At 37.5% G+C, this 15,227-nt stretch overlaps 1 long non-coding RNA gene across 2 annotated transcripts in view; it reads left to right on the top strand.

The window, feature by feature from the left end:
- The window catches only part of LOC123595151, a 258,461-nt gene extending 246,432 nt beyond the window's left edge, over positions 1-12,029 (top strand). For both annotated transcript variants that reach the window (XR_006711056.1, XR_006711064.1), the window contains 2 exons: positions 8,403-8,497; positions 12,019-12,029. This is a non-coding gene — a long non-coding RNA (uncharacterized LOC123595151). The remainder of the gene's footprint in view (positions 1-8,402; positions 8,498-12,018) is intronic.
- Positions 12,030-15,227: the final 3,198 nt, after the last annotated feature.

Here is a 15,227-nt window from a genome sequence, read left to right as displayed (position 1 = left end):
TTGGTCCTAGTGTTTTCTGAAATTATATTTACTGGAAGTAAAGAGTAAATATCCAAAAAGCCAATAAGCACAAGAAAAGATACTCAATTAGTAGTCATTAGGGAAATACAAATTAAAATCACAATGAGATTCTGCTTTATGTTTACAAGTATTAACTGTAATAAAAAAAACAGATAATTGGAACCCTCACCATTGCTGTTGGGGATATAAAATGGTGTAACCACTTTGGAAAACAATTTGACAGTTCTTTAAGATGTTAGATATAAAATTACCACATTACTTAGAAATTTCACTTCTAGGTATTTATCCAAGGATAATGAAAACATATGTTTATGCAGAAGCTTATGCATGAAAGTTCATAGCATTATTCGTAATAACTCAAAAGTGGAAACAGTGCAAATGTTCACCAGCTGATGAATGGATAAGTAAAATGTGTATCTGTGCAATGAAATATTGTTCTGTGAGGCAGAGAAATGAAATACTGATATCCAGTCACACAGGTACTAATTTTAAACTCATTTTATTAATGAGGATACTAAAGTTGCATAACTTACAATGTAACTTGAGAAAGACGAAAATTCAAGTCAGCTTGACTTCAAAACACTCACTTTTATGCTGTAACGAGTTGTTTGATTGTTTGTGGTGTTAAATCATCACCCTCATCTTTCTTTTCTTAATGGCCAGATTTTTGAAAGAGAGTTTCTATTTCATGTCTCACCTCCCTTGCTTACCTTCTGCCTCCAATGGAGATAGCTCAGCCACTAGTACTCTCTTTTCTTTTTCATGCCTGCTTTGCTGAAATATAATTCATACACCATAAAATTCACGCTTTGAGGATGTACCATTCAGAGATCTTTAGTATCAGAGTACTTTCTGAATGTTGTGTGTAATAGGCTCTTTCAGTCCCTTCGTATTTGATCTTCCCATGGCAGGTGACATTGTCAGCCACTCCCTCTCTACTACTTCATCCTTATCACCCTTTTTCTCATTTTCTCATTGTTCTATTTACATTCATCATTGTTTTACAAGCTTCATGGACTTCTCTTCCTTGATCTACCTTTTATTTATTTAAAAAAATTTTTTTGGTAATGTTTTTATTTATTTTTGAGAGACAGAGCATGACTTGGGAAGGGGCAGAGAGAGAGGAAGACACAGAATCGGAAGCAGGCTCCAGGCTCTGAGCTGTCGGCACAGAGCCTGACGCGGGGCTCAAACTCACGAACCTTGAGATCGTGACCTGAGCTAAAGTTGGACGCTTAACTGACTAAGCCGCCCAGGCACCCCTTGACCTGCCTTTTAAATGTTGGTTTGGGGTTACTTACTATTACTGACTTCAGGAGCCACTTATGTTGGTATATGTCTCACAGATTTATGTTTTATTTATTTATATAATGCCTATTTACTGTGCATTTATTCTGTGTGGGATTCATTTTAGGCACATGAAATCTATGTTATTGAACTTAAATTCTGTTGGGAAGAAACAGGCAGTGACAAATAATAAGGAAGTTTGCAGTGTTAAATAGTTTGGTGGTAGTAGGCTTCACTGAGAGGGTGCCATTTGAAAAGAGATGTGAAGGAGGTATTCGCCATGAAGCTGTTTGCAAGAACATACCAGGGTGGGAACAGCAAATAGGAGGACACCAAGGGCAAACTTGTCAGGTACATTTAAGGAATAATAGGGGAACAAGTGGCTGGAGCTGAGAAAATGAGGGGGGCTGTAGTCAGTGTTGTCAGAGACCGAATGAGAGGCAGATCAAGTAGGGATTTATGGATCATTATAAGAACTTGGACTTCTATTCTGTTTTCAATAGAAGGCGAGTATTATCTGATTAAAAAAAAATTTTTTTAATGTTTATTTATTTTTGACAGCGAGAGAGAGACGGAGCATGAGTGGGGGAGGGGCAGAGAGAGAGGGAGACACAGAATCCGAAGCAGGCTCCAGGCTCCGAGCTGTCAGCACAGAGCCCAACACAGGGCTCGAACCCACAAACCATGAGATCATGACCTGAGCCGAAGTCAGATGCCTAACTGACTGGGCCACCCAGGCGCCTCTGATATCTTTAAGTGACTGTTTTGGCTTCTGTGTTGAGAATAGGTTAATGGTGAAAAAAAGTTTCAAGCAGGAAAACATGAATAGAAGGTTACTGAATTGCTGCAATCTTCATCTTTCCTATATTATAGATTAATATATTTAAGTGCTTACTGACTGTATTCACTTGGCTATAACACAGTTCATCATGTTCAAAGACTAAATGCATCTTCTTTTCTTAGCTCCCTGTTCCTTCTGTAACCTCTGCCTTGACAAAGACCCAACTCCCTGAGGGAGGAGCCACCTTTGACTTTTTCAGGACTTGGCTTTTTTTTTTTTTTTTTTTTTTTCAACGTTTATTTATTTTTGGGACAGAGAGAGACAGAGCATGAATGGGGGAGGGACAGAGAGAGAGGGAGACACAGAATCGGAAACAGGCTCCAGGCTCTGAGCCATCAGCCCAGAGCCCGACGCGGGGCTCGAACTCACGGACCGTGAGATCGTGACCTGGCTGAAGTCGGACGCTTAACCGACTGCGCCACCCAGGCGCCCCATGGACTTGGCTTTTTAATAGCAGAATAAGGTTCATTGCAAAATGGAAGGAACAGAGATTTTTCCATATACCCTCTGCCTCTGTGCATGTATAACTTTGCCCATTATCAAGTCCCCACCAGATTGGTCCTTTGTTAAACTGATGAATCTACATTGACATATCATAATTACCAAAGTCTGTAGTTTATAGTTCGGTCTTGGTGTTGGACTTGAACAACACATGTATAATGACATGTATCCACTAGTATAAAGTCATACAGAGGTTTTTTTCCCCTAAAAATCCTTTGCGCTTCACCTATTCATCCTTCCTCCACCCCACCTCCCCCCCACCCCATGCAGATTTTTCTATCTCCATAGTTTGGCCTTCTCCAGAATGTCATATGGGTGGAAATATGTAGTAATACGCTTTTAAGGTTCCTTTTTGTCTTTACATGGCTTGATAGGTCACTTCTCTTTATCACTGAATAGTGTTCCTTTGTCTGGATATACCACAGTTTATTTACTTGTCTACTGAAGGACATCCTGATTTTTTCCAAGTTTTGGTAATTATAAATCTCCAAAAACATCCTATGAAGATTTTTGTGTGGACATTTTTAACCCTTGTGGGTGAATACCAATAAGTGGGATTGCTGGGTGTTGTGGTGAGAGTATGTTTAGTTTTATAAGAAGCCACCAAACTGTCTGCCAAAGTGGCTGTGCCATTTTGCATTCTCACCAGCAATGAATGAAAAAGTTCCTTTTGTTCTGCATCCTCATTAGCTTTTGGTGTTGTCAGTGTTCCAGATCTTGCAGCATTCTAATAGATGTATAGTGGTATCTGATTGTTGTTTTAATTTGCATCTCCTTGATGACATACAGCGTGGAACATCTTTTTTATGTGTTTTTTTGCAAACTGTGTGTCTTCTTCAGTGAGGTATCTGTTATGGTCTTTGGGCCATTTTTAAAAATGTGTTTATTTTCCTATTGCTGAATTTTGGAGTTTTTGTAAACTTTGGTTAACAATCCTTTATCAGATGTGTGTTGAAAATATTTTCTCCTAGCCTATGGCTTATCTTCCATTGTCTTGACATTGTCTTCTGTAGAGTTTTTAATTTTATTCAATTTTATTTATTAGAAAAAAATTTTTAGTTTATTTATTTATTTTGAGAGAGACAGAGACAGCGTAATCAGGGGAGGGGCAGAAAGAGAGGGAGAGGGAGAATCCCATGCAGGCTCTGCACCCTCAACACAGAGCCTGATGCGGGGCCCAAACTCATGAAACTATGAGATCATGACCTGGGCCAAAACCAAGAGTCAGATGTTTAACCGACTGAGCCACTCAGGCACCCCAGAGAGTTGTTAATTTTAATGAAATCCAGTTTATGGGTTATTTTTTTCACGGACTGTACTTCTGGTGTTATGTCTAAAAGTCGCTGACATACCCAAATTAATCTAGATTTTCTCCTATGTTATGTTCTATGAATTTTATAATTTTGCATTAACATTTAGGTCTGAGGTAATTTTTGTGGTGGGTATAAGGCTTTTGTCTTGATTCTTTTTTTTTTTTTTTTGGCACATGGATGTCCAATTGTTCTAGCGCTATTTGTTGAAATAAGTCATACAGAGAAAGACAGATACCATATGTTTTCACTCTTATGTGGATCCTGAGAAACTTAACAGAAGACCATGGGGGAGGGGAAGGAAAAACAAAGGTTAGAGAGGGAGGGAGCCAAAACATAAGAGACTCTTAAAAACTGAGAACAAACTGAGGGTTGATGGAGGGTGGGAGGGAGGGGAAAGTGGGTGATGGGCATTGAGGAGGGCACCTGTTGGGATAAGCACTGGGTGTTGTATGGAAATCAATTTGACAATAAATTTCATATTAAAAAAAAAGAAAAGAAAAAAGTGTCTTTGCCACATTTATTGACTTTGTCCCTCTGTCAAAGATCAGTTGACTATATTTGTGTGAGTCTGTTTCTGGGTTTTCTATTTTTTTCCATCGATCTGTTTGTCTGTTCTTTCTCTAACAGTACGTTGTCTTGATTACGGTAGCTTTATAGTAAGTCTTGATAGTGGGTAGTGTCAGCCCTCCAACTTTGTTCTCCTTCAATGTTGGTGTTGACTATTCTGGGTTTTTTGCCTCTCCATATAAACTTTAATATTGGGTTGGCCATATCTACAAAATAATGTCCTGATTGGGGTTGCATTGAATCCGTAAAGTTGGGAAGAATACTTTGTCAGTATTGAGTCTTCTCATCCTTAATTCTTCATGTGTTCCTTACCCACCAAATTGAAGATAAAACCCTTTAAGTTCTTCTTAATAGCACATAACAGTTATTTTAATTTTCTCCATTGACCTCCACTGATTACTTTGTTAATCTCTTCTTTTTGCTACCCTATAATACTCAATATCTAGCAGTTCCTTGAGAGAAGTGCAGCATACAATTCTTTCATTCCTTTCTGACTTTCTGAAGGTCCTGCTTAGTCCGCTTCCTTGCCTGACCTGGGCAGTGTCTACCCAGTTTTCAAGTGACTGATATAAAGGCAGTATGTGGTACTGGAGTCTGGTCAGACAGATTTGGGCTGAATCCCGGATCTATCTATTAGTTAGATGACTTCAGACCATCCACTTAATAACTCATGTTCTTTATCTTAAAAAAAGGCAAAAGCATACTCATCTATTAGGGTTGTTTTTAAGTGTTAAAGTTAATATTTCTAAGCCCCCCTACTGATGGTAATTGCTTAATAAATAATAGTACTTTTTCTAGAACACATGGCTTTCAGGAAGACAAGGGAAGAGATTTAAACTAAAGTCCACAGTTTTTATTAGGGCTTTGTCTTTGTGTTGTACAGTTTTATGGGTTTTGTCAAGTGCATAAGGCCATGCATCTACTGTTACATGTCGTCCGGAATGGTTTCACTGCCCTGAAGTCTCCTGTGCTTCATTGACTCATCCTGCACCCACCCCAAACTTCTGGTGACCACTGATCTTTTTATTGTCTCTGTAGTTTTTGCCTTGTCCAGAGTAGTGTCATATGGTTGGAATCACACAGTATATAGCCTTTTCAGACCGGTTTCCTTCACTTAACATTTTAATATATGGTTTTGATGGAGTCATTGTCCAGATTTTCAGCTTGTACATAAACTCTTTATTGATATTGATCTGGCTAAGAGCAGTGGTTTCTTCATAACAGTCTTTCTCTTAAAGTCACACTTTCATCTATCCCAACCCTTACTGTGATGCATTGCCCTGGCGTCATAGAAAACTTAACAATTTTAAAATTTCAATTAATGCCTTAAATTTTTCTCACAGAGAAGTATGATAGAGTAAACAATAAAAGACTTTTAATTATAAAATATATTGCATAAAAATTCTATGTGGTGGTGAAATTGAAATAAAAGTAAAAAAAATGAAACAGTAATGTAAAATTTTCAGCTGTTAGAAGATTTCATAAATTTATTATTTAAATGGATAATGGTTTCATTAAATTACTATGGATTTATATTCCATTTAATATTCTTATAACTTTACTTTAAAATGTCTGTATTTCACCAGTAGAAATTAAATTCTCTGCATGGACCTATATCAGCACAGATGAAAAATTGTTCATGTTAACTTGCTAATGTGTGAGTAGTTCCATAGTTTAAAAGTCTTTTAAAGGTCTGTAAGCAAAAACAGTTGAAGACTGCTAGCACGATGTATAAAACCCAAGGTTTTAAACCCGGTGTATAAAACTTTTCATTGCTCTTATCCTTCTCATCCTTTTAAAAAAAATTAACCATTTCCTATTTCACCTTGTGTGCTCCAGCAAGAAAGACTACTTGAAGTTCTGGATCATGTTTTTTCCTGCCTCTTTGTCTTTATCGTGTTATTCTTTCTGTCTTTGCTTCACTGCCTCCTACCCCTGCTATAATATGCAGAGACCTTGATTGTGAAATCCCCCATTGAACCCCCCCCCCCCCCCCCCCCCGTGGAGCTGACATCCGTCTGCCCGGGAGATGCCAACCAATGCCTCCTGCTCAGACAAAACTGTTGTTTCTCCTCTCTATACTCTCCTAGCCCCCATCCCTCCATCTATCCCACCACATTCCCCAGCCCAGACTGGAGACTGAAGGCTCTCTGAGGTCCCAGCTGGGCACAGGAAGAATGGTTTTTGAATGCATACATGGTTGGCTTAATAAACAAATAAATACATTTTCGATCTTCACATGGGATGAGGTGCGCGTGCTCCAGTACCCCTCACCACATCTACTGGTCTTCATCGTCACAAACGCACTGTTTTGTCATTAGCTTGTTTTTCTCTGAACTTGGACTGTAAGGTCCTTGAGAGTAGGAACTGTGTTTTATCTTTGCCTCCCCAACAGCTAGCTATGTACCTCTCCTGAGAATAAGTTAATTTACTGGGCAAATACTAATTATTGGATGAAACAGAGGTGGATTTCAGTTGTTACAAAGTTAATTCTTGCACATAACTTTTTGCGGGGAGTCAAATTGTAAAAGGTCATTTTTGTTTCATGCTGGTTATTTTTCTGGCTTTAATATTTGCCCTTCCTGGTAAGGTTTTCAGTAAAACTTCACATGAAGATAGGATTTTGAACATAAAAATGAGTTTAACAGCCACTCTTGTAATAGAAGGAGCACAGCTTAGGAGCAGTAAGACAAGGACTCTGGTTTTGGCCCTGCGGCAAACTTGTCATGTGACCATGGATAAGTTAACCAGTGTGGGGGGTCGGTTTTCTCATCCGTAAGATGAGTCAGTGACCAGATTATTTCTAAAATTTTCTTTTCTCTTGATTTACTCAAGAAACAAACTTGCAGTAAAGCAAACATATAATTATTCTAGGCAAGAAGAATAGAAAATACGGACTTTAGTTTCTAATTGTTCATACTGTGGACATTATGTGTGATATAGATAGATAATGCTGACCTCATTCATATCACCTGCAAACTATGTAGTGTCATGGCTTCGATTTTGCCCTTAATCTATAAAAATAAAGTAAAATAATTCAAGTTGTCATGATTGAACATTTAAGGGTAGTTAATATAATACATTGAGTCATATAATTTTCAGATTATATTTTCGCTTCTTTCACCAGATATATTATTCAATCTGATTAAAATGATGGTTTCCAGTGCATTTTTATCATTCTGGAAGTGAACTTACCTGTGTTGAAACATTTTTTTGTGACTAATCACTCCATCACAGCAGCCTTACTCAATGAGAAGCAATATTAAAAACAATTAAAAAATGCTTTCCTGTGTTTTGGTCGTTCATAGTATGTAGTAATTCAGTTTCATAAAGCTTGATTAAATGACATTTAGGTGTAAGTTTTATGAAGGGGTCGAGGTGATGTTGTTTGGCCACAACAAAGGCAGTATTTCCTTTCTTGTCTTTCACTTCACCCAGCTCTCCCTCCCTGCTTTCTTCACCTGCTTGAGGAAAACTGTTTCTTCAGACAAACCTCATAATTGCCCTTCTGTGCCTGATTTGGGCCTCAGGAAAGGCCCATAGCATCTGTAAAGCTGGCAGCAAAATGGTATTTCCAGGCAGGCACAGGGTTGCCGGGTAGTGAGCCAATCCACAGCTTTGTCTGAGCAGCTGAGAACTTTGCCGGAGTATTACCACGGTGTTCAGTAACACAGACCTGTGCCATGAGCAGCTAGCGTACTGAGCAAGTGTCAGGGTCAATATTTATAGACCACTACGTAGTTGCCTTGCAGAGAGAGAAAGCGAGAGAGAAACACGCACACGGAGGGCAAGGGAAGAAAGACTACAGTGGGGGGGGGGGGGGACATTCACTTCCAGTATTTTTTCCTAAAAGGATTCTTTTTAACTGTCAGGTTCAGACTTTTGCTGAATCACAACACTTCACCGCTGAGCAATGACAAGAGAGGAAACAAAAAGTTAAAGGAGCAAGCCTGCCATAAGTGAGGAGGTAAGTAATTAGCCAGTTCAGTCTCGCTTTGACTCCTAAACTCCCTCTCCCTGTTGGCTGCCCTGCATCAGTAGGCAAAGGGCTGTGTGGCATGCTAAAGCCAGTAAGGAGGGGCTGCCAGCTGCTTAAGAATGTTCTCAGTGGCGGTGCAGTTTTGTGTATGGCCCTTAAGGAGGCTGTGGACGATCAGAATACACGCAAGTACGGGGGTGGTGGGAAAGGTTCTCCACCGCTGATCTCATGTCGTGTCCTATCAGCAAGTTTCTGTTTCCTCGTTCTGCCAAACTTGAAGTCTTCTGATTGGTAAAGTCCTGTTTGCTTTCGTATCAGCATTAAAACAGGACTGTGAGTGAGTTTATAGTGATGAGTGGTCTAGAGATGGAATAGGGGAAAAACTCACATGAACATGTGCAGAAGTAGACGTGTCAGTGTATCATCGGTGAATGTGAACGAACAACATGGGTCCTTTCTAAAAGCAAGCCCACGTCCATATGACAGTGCACAGAAGTGAATTGAGGACCACCGTTGGGAGCAGAGAGAACAGGGAATGATGAAAAGTTGAGAACAGCCTTCTTAATCCAAGATGCAAAAGACTCCGTGTTTGGCGGGGTTTATCTGTCCAGTCGACTTGTTAGTTGGTTCCTTACAAAAAAATGATTCCCTATTAAAGTCATTAAATTAACATGTTTTGCTACACACTGGTAGTTTGTTTTCCTTTCAGCACGTTTAGCACTTTGACATGTTTCTCCGTGTGTTCAGAGTGCCGTCGGATGTTCATTTATTTGTCATTGTGTTGTGTATCCCAGATTAACATTAACGGCAGTGGTGCTCAAGAGGACAGAAATAAATTGTTTTCTATTATTTTCTGATTTAGAACACCCATGCAATTTATGAACTTGTATGTTTTATGTCTACTACACAGGGCATGGAAAATAAATATGTTGCTTCACTGGAAGTATGGCATTAACTAGGGGAAGCTTATCTACTGACCTAGTGAAAGCTTCCCTGTCGTTGGTTTTTAAATTATGGGACTATAAGCATTAGCATGATATTTAAAATTTTTAGGTTAGGTTATAGATGCTGATTATAGCTCCAAAGGGTTTTCTGTGTTACATATTTAAGTTCAAAACAAAGATAAAACTAAATTTTCTTGCAGGGCTGAAACTATAGGCCAAACGAGATAGAAGGACAAACTAATACTCTGGCACAGATTTCGTGTTAGGGCTAATATTCAGGAACCAGCTAATTCTAACATAGAATAAACCACATCCAGAACAGCAGGTGGAAAAGGTCTAAATGTAAAGTAAATCTCTTTTAAGATGAGGCCAGTCGTTGTGGAATATTACTTTTATTGAATCTCCTATAATTTCCAAAGTAATGCAGAATGTTTCAAAATCAGTTCTCTGAATTCAGAAATATTTTAAGGGTAATCTCATATCTAAATTTAAACTGTATTATAACATTCATTTAATGCTTGTTTTAGCCTCTGAATCAAGCTTTTCCTATGTCCTTTTCAAGTTCTGCCTTGATGGGTTTGATTAATGGGTTTGATTTTGGTTTGGACAACAGTATGTTTACTTTGAAAATGCAACCACTGTTGATCTAGAGTGGGCATTTCTCAATTAAAATTTTCTTTGCTACTGCCTTTGGGCAGTATCTTATGATCAAGATTATAATTTCAGTTCTTTATTCAATATCTTTTATTTTTTCACTTTATATATTGTGTGAATACATGATATTACTTTCTTACAGTATTTTTTTTACTGGTTTTATTTTAATTCCTTTTAGTATTTTGTTCTGAAGTACCCTGTAGAAACTTTGGGCAGAAAACAAGCCAAATAAAATTAGCACAATAAAAAGAAACCAAAGAAAATCGTCCTTTTAACCAAGAAAGCAAATAGAAAAATTGTGACATTGGTTGACAGTGTCTAAAATGGAATATATTTTGGTTGAAGCCTAATTGAGTACTTTAAGACTTGAAGTACCTTCTCAATATTAATTTTGGCTTTAATGTCAATCCTGATACTGGTTATTTATCATATTTGTAAACAACATTTTAAATATAGGCATATTATAAAGAAAGACTGTAAGACCTTTCATATCATGTGTTAACTGTCTGTTGAAGTAAGATTAGTGAATTTATTTGAAAGATTACTATTAACCTCCTTTACTACCAGTCGATCTGCTACATTACCCTTAGAAGGATCAATCTCCCACCCCAGTGAACACTTTACTTCCTACTAAAGCCCTTTCATCCTTGGCTCTCTATTGCTCAATACAGTCTTCTAGGCACAAAGACTCTCTTCTTGATCTACCTGCTACTTTTGTTCTGTATTGATCTTCTGCTATTCTTTCTGGGTTGTTTTTCGGACTCTCTTGCTCACCCATGAGTCTTCCCCTTCCCTCTGTTTCATGCTCCAGCAATATTGAACATTGTGTATTTCTCAAAACAATCTGTACTATTTTACTCCTTTCTGGAGCTGTTTACGTTGTTTCTATCTTGAAAATCTTCCTGGTCTTTGCCTTTCAGCTCCAGGCACCTTGCTGGTGGTCCACTGTCAGCTTCTTTGGTTTGGCCTCTTGTATAGACCTCTGTCACAGAACTTCGCAAAGCCTTATAGAACGTTTTGTGCTTCTTTTTTGCACATGAAGTTATAAGCTACTCGTAGCCAAGTTTTAAACTTTATTCTTTCGTGTTCCTCTAAGACATAGCATTCAATAGACACTCAAGAACTTGAACCAAAGAAAACCTTTATTGTATTTATTTTAAGCCCACTTTTCTTTATAGACTTCTTATTTTAATGTATTTCACAACTTTGATGGACAGCATTGAAGAAAAAACCCTCAAGTAAATGATAAATGCTTTTTAAAGAATAACAATGTGTTAAAAGGTTATTTTGTTTCTCTAAGTGCACCATCACAATAATGTGTGTATGTGTGTTTATCCAGCAAGTAGATATCTGTTGGACCCATAGAGTTATATTTGAATAATAAAGTTCAAAATCATATTGGTTAGCACATACAAATTCAGGATATATAGCTCAAAGATACTGTTGAATTTGATGAAATCTGTCAACAAAATCAGCTAATTGCTGCTCTTACATGCGTGATAAGTTAAATTATGCCCTAGCAAACTGAAGGCAGTGTTATGCCTTCCAAAAGGCCCAGAGAGAATATTTGGAGAGGTTGGATCCATGCTCATGGACCCTGGAAAATTACAGAGTGGAATGGCTCCCAGTATGACTGATAAAGGTATACTTCCCTACTTTTATCTTCTGTTGTAGAGATAGTTAGGGATTTAAGGAAATAACAGAAAATAACGGCTTAAAAAGTTTCAAAACTGAAGGGTCATATTCCATTTCACACAGAAGAATTTGCTCCTCAAAATAGAAATGTTGAAAGAAAAGGATGTCAATGTTTAAAAAAGTAGTAGAGAAATAGCAGCTGTTTCTTTTACTTTCAATACTCAACAGAAATAGAATTTATTTTGTCTTTGTATTTTACTTCTCCACCATAGATAGAAAACTTACTTTGTGTGTGAAATATTTTGTATTATCGAAACAAATACAGAGTTTTATGCACAATTTAGAGTAATTCACAACTTTTCTTATTTTGATTTTCACTTCTTAGTATACTCAACAGGCAGTTTTAAGTTTTCACTGCGTTGAAATCTCACAAACCTCTTCCACACATCACATGGGACTCTTTTGTTTGTTTAACCTTGAATTGTATCTGTCTCAGGAATGAAAATAAGATTGATATTTTCATAGGAAAGTTTGGAAGCCTTTTAATTTGCTTGAAATGGACCGTAATTCAATGTGGAATTTCTTGTCAGATGTATTTTGCCCACACATGTATAGAGTAGTTAAATCGGTAGAGGAGGTGTCTCGGGAGTAATGGTTGTAAGTTATACGTCTCACTGGTATATCAAGTGATCTTCATATTGTAACACTGGAAGGGTGGGATTGTTTTTTATTTTCTTGTTTTGTTTTGTTTTGTTTTTTGGTCATAGACACAGAAATATATTTAGTGCCCATCAGACAGTGATGAGAGAAACCCAAGCTTGTCTCAGTATTATAAGATTATGGCAAAACAAACCAATAGAAGCAGAAAATACTCCCACCCCTCTAAGAGACTGAACAACTTTGAGGTCGGAGTGAGGCATAAAGGATTTTGCCAGTATGTTAAAGTCTTACTGTATTATTATTAGCAGCTTTACTTTCCAATTGGAGTTTTTCTGTAGGTACACAAGGCATAGGATCCATAGAGCGTGAGAGCAGAAGAATAGATTAATCATGGAAGCTGAACCTTAAAGTTCTTCTACTTCACCTATTTCATTTTATAGATATGGGCAGTTGTGGTACAAAGAGGTCATGTGATTTGTCAAACATCACCTTTTAAAGTGGCTAGTTAAGATTTTTATTAAAAAGAAAAAAAGGAGGGGCACCTGGGTGGCTCAGTCGGTTAAACGTCTGACTCTTGATTTTGGCCCAGGTCATGATCTCACGGTTCATAAGATCAGTTTGTGAGATCGAACGCTGTGTTGGGCTCTGCACTAAGTGTGGAGGCTGCTTGGGATTCTTTCTCTCCCTCTCTCTCTGACCCTCCCCTACTGGCACAGGCATGCTCCCTCTCTCTCTCTCTCTCTCTCAAAATAAATAAATAAATAAATAAATAAATAAATAAATAAATAAATAAATAAATAAATAAATATTTTATAAAAAGAAAAAAGAAATGCACACTTATAAGGCCAGTATTTTGTCACTGTGGCCTTCCAATCTGCTTATAATTGCTCTATTTTTATTTGTACATTGCATCTAAAGCCCAAGTTGTCATATCTCTGTGTTTTGTTTTGTATTGTATTGTGTTAGACTCCTTTGAATTATTGCATAACTCCTTAAAGTTAAAGCTAATTAACTATTGGTGGGATGTAGTACTTTTCCACTCATAACCATAGCATATAGGTGTCCTTTCTAGTTTTCCTGATTTTCCCTATTCTCTTTGGTTGTGGCCACTAGATTTAAGCTCCATAACTCTTCTCCTTTTCAGTACAACATGACAGACAATTCTGAGACAAAAGACAGAAACTGCAAAAACAAATTTTTATACTTTGATTGTATCTAAAAGGTTTCTAATAGGGAATATATGGCTATATTTTGTTTTATAACTTTGTTTTTAAGTTGCTTATTCTAATTTAAAGATGGAAAAATCTTGATTAAAACAAAAGAACCAGGTGTGATTTTCCACATTACATTGACTTTTATCTGGGACTCTCTTAACAATGTAAACCCTATTTTTTTTTCAACGTTTATTTATTTTTTTTGGGACAGAGAGAGACAGAGCATGAACGGGGGAGGGGCAGAGAGAGAGGGAGACACAGAATCGGAAACAGGCTCCAGGCTCTGAGCCATCAGCCCAGAGCCTGACGCAGGGCTCGAACTCACGGACCGCGAGATCGTGACCTGGCTGAAGTCGGACGCTTAACTGACTGTGCCACCCAGGCGCCCCAACAATGTAAACCCTATTAAAGGGACAGGCAAATAGGCTGTGTTGTACCTGTCGTCTTGCAGTAAGACTTGCTCCTCTGTTCTGTCCCCTGCACTTGCAGAGGAGTTGGGGCTTTTTGGGTCCTTTCCTTCTTATTCATATTAAGTTCCTTGGAAAAAATCACTAGTATATTTTAAGATGAAAGAGTTTGGGGGCAAATACCTAAAGGCTGTTCCCATCCTCAGCCTGTGGTTTCTCTTTACCTCCTTCATGGCAAAATCAATATTATCTCTCATTTCAAACTCTTGCTTGCTAAGAGATTTATAATTTTTAAGTCTTTTCTAAAATGAAAAAGTGATACTTTATATTTTTAATTACTAGTGAACTTGAAGCTGAAGGAATCATTAGTTATTAACATTTTATTCTTTATCATTAACCCATTTATATACTTATTCTTTTTTTCAGAGGCTGTATTTCTCTTACTGGTTTACAAGAGGGTTTTTTTTTGTTTGGTTTTGGTTTTGTTTTTTTTATTTTTTTTTTTAAATTAAAGGATCTTGCTCTTTTAAAGTTGTTAGTTGTTACTGTTTTCACAAGCGTTTTTTTTTTTTTTTTTAATTTTTTTTTTCAACGTTTATTTATTTTTGGGACAGAGAGAGACAGAGCATGAACGGGGGAGGGTCAGAGAGAGAGGGAGACACAGAATCAGAAACAGGCTCCAGGCTCTGAGCCATCAGCCCAGAGCCTGATGCGGGGCTCGAACTCACGGACCGCGAGATCGTGACCTGGCTGAAGTCGGACGCTTAACCGACTGCGCCACCCAGGCGCCCCTACAAGCGTTTGATTACCTTTTGATTTTCCTATGTTTTGAAATATATATTCAATCTAATGAGTATTTTTCCATCTCCTTTGAAACTTAGAAAACTTTTTTATCTAGAAGTAGGAAAAGTATTTTTCTAGATATTTTGGTTTAATTTGTTTAACTGTTAATACTGTGATTCAGGAGGAATTTACTAAACAAGTACTTCAGTATTTTGGTTGACTCATTATTCCCCTTTACCACTTTTTATGAAGTCACCTTTATCTTACACTTTTGTGGTTCACATTTAAATCTTTGTATTACCTCTTAATTTTTATTGAATAAAAGTTCATGTTTTTTTTAAAATTTTTGAGTATAGTTGACACATATGTTACATTACATTTCAGAAGTGTAACGTAATGATTAAACTTCTCTATGCTTTGC

This window comes from Leopardus geoffroyi, chromosome B1, assembly GCF_018350155.1.
Source record: "Leopardus geoffroyi isolate Oge1 chromosome B1, O.geoffroyi_Oge1_pat1.0, whole genome shotgun sequence".
Taxonomy (NCBI): domain Eukaryota; kingdom Metazoa; phylum Chordata; class Mammalia; order Carnivora; family Felidae; genus Leopardus; species Leopardus geoffroyi.
Note: the sequence above shows the minus strand (reverse complement) of the source record. Positions and strands in the feature narration are given on the sequence as shown.